Source organism: Balaenoptera ricei, chromosome 17 (assembly GCF_028023285.1).
Source record: "Balaenoptera ricei isolate mBalRic1 chromosome 17, mBalRic1.hap2, whole genome shotgun sequence".
In the NCBI taxonomy this organism is placed as follows: domain Eukaryota; kingdom Metazoa; phylum Chordata; class Mammalia; order Artiodactyla; family Balaenopteridae; genus Balaenoptera; species Balaenoptera ricei.
Window position 1 is genome coordinate 7,643,149 of NC_082655.1, and position 2,088 is coordinate 7,645,236.

General features: G+C 48.7%; 1 non-coding gene across 1 annotated transcript; it reads right to left on the minus strand.

Annotated features, from left to right (window-relative positions):
• Nucleotides 1–287: 287 nt before the first annotated feature.
• TRNAE-UUC (transfer RNA glutamic acid (anticodon UUC)) lies at nucleotides 288–360 on the minus strand. Its single transcript has one exon. It is a non-coding gene; the product is annotated as a tRNA-Glu (tRNA).
• Between the last annotated feature and the right edge of the window lie 1,728 nt (nucleotides 361–2,088).

Here is a 2,088-nt window from a genome sequence, read left to right on the forward strand (position 1 = left end):
CTAGGGTTTAGATTCTACATGATCTGGCCCCCACTCACCTCTCCGTTCTCACTTTTCACCACTCCCCCTCTCACGCTCCATGGGCCAAACTGACAGAATTCTGGGAACACGCCGGGTTCTCTCTCACCTTCGCCTGTGTTGTGATAGGTTGCCAGATCAGCTCATATCCCTTATTTGGGCTTCAATTTCATTTTCTCTGGGAAGTTTTCCCTGATCACTCCACGCTGGGTTGGGTGCCCTCCTTACATGTTTTTTTTGGCTTTGCCTCGGGGCTTGTGGGATCTTAGCTCCTCGACCAGGGATTGAACCTGGGCCCTCTGCAGTGAAAGTGCAGAGTCCTAACCACTGGACCACCAGGGAATTCCCCCTCCTTACATGTTTCAAAAGCACCTGCCCTATCCTACAGCCCCCAGACCAGATGCCAACAGTCTTCTCAAACGCCTTTCGCCTTGACTCAGCCGTGAGCTCCCTGGAGGCAGGGGCGATGCTTCTCTCTTGGTTGCATCTCCAGTGGTCAGCAGAGTACCAATAACGTAGTTGGTGCTGAATAATCCGCTTCTGAAATGAATGAACGCATGAATGAAAGCATTCAGGCCTTCTGTCTTCAGGCAAGGAGTCACAAGGATTACTCCTGGACCTTTCTGATTTACAGGCAGGAGCTTGATAAAGCTGGCCTTTCACTGCTTCCAGAAATGCTGGCTTCTCGGAATAATCAGACGCTTATTTCAAAAAACTCCGATGGGGCAGGATGGGGGCAAAGACTGAGAGATGAGTCTTCAGTCCTGAGAGCCTCTTTAGTAACCTTGAGGAGTCATTGTTACTCATTTCCAGTAAGAAAATAATCAAGATCCCATGATGTGAGAATAGTCATAAAGGTGGAGTCTAGTTTACGAGCTTTGGGCAGGAGACATGAGCTAATGAGCGGTCCCTGCCTCCCGCCTGCCAGCGTCTGTCTCTACCTTTGAAACTCCAGGTTGAGCAGACCCTGATCTTGATTCTCCCAGTTTTTATAGAAGCAGTAAGGTATGGCTTTAAATTTGCTTTCTCCCACAGAAGCTAATTTCATATTTGGAGAGAACAAGAGCCAAGGCCAGCCCTGGATGGCTGTTATTTATACGATCATAAAAAAGACAGATCCAGCTCCTGATGTTACTAAATTGTCTTTGGGAAAGGAGCTAAGAGGGCACTGAGATGTGCCTCTGCCGTGGTGGGGATAAAACTGAAATTGTCTCAAAGTCATCCCAGGTCGTGGGGCCTGGGAGACTGCTCTGTGCTCTGCGCCAACAGTGGCTCCTTTGCCTTCCCCTGGAGCTTTCACATGACGTGGCTTCCTCTGAGGACGCAGAAGTAGCTTTGCTCCTTTGAGGCCATCTCTCTGCAGACAGTTTGGGCTAGGAATAGCTTCTTTTTATCGTTATGATCGAGCCATATAATAATCCCAAAGAGGCAAGGACAATAACTGTGTTATGACTGCTGTGCCGTCTCTCTTTGCCCGAGGGATGGGGAATTTAAGTCTGCTTTTCTTAATTGTTACCTGCCGGGTATTCTTTCCTGCCTGAGCTGGCATCTCCCTGCCTTGGCTGCAGAAGACAGGAGGTTCTGAATTCTTATAGGCTGCTGCCCCTCGGATGATGAGAAGTCTGGAGCAGGAAGAGAAATGCACCCGAATGGGAAAATCCCCTACGGGAGTTCCTGTCTAGCTCAGAGCCTGTCCATGCAGCCTCATCCCAGGCGATGACGTACAGCCAGTTCTCACCCTTCGCAGGAGATATGTGTTACAGAGTCGCTGCGAACACCGAACTAGCGAATACTGAGCCACTGTTCCTACGGGATGTTCAGGCTTAGCTTCCTGGGAGCCTCTGGTCACATTGTTGTCATCAACTAATCAGTCTGTAACTTTGTTGTTTGTGTGTTTCTGTTTAAAGACACTTTAATACAGATTTTTGATTCATTAACATTGGATTCACAGCCACCAGGACTCATGCCTGAACAAAGCTTATTACACACATAAGGCGCATCACAGACTTCTTGTGCATAGGAACATCAGACAGCACTTTGGGACTACGCTGGGAGGGTGCATCTTAAACA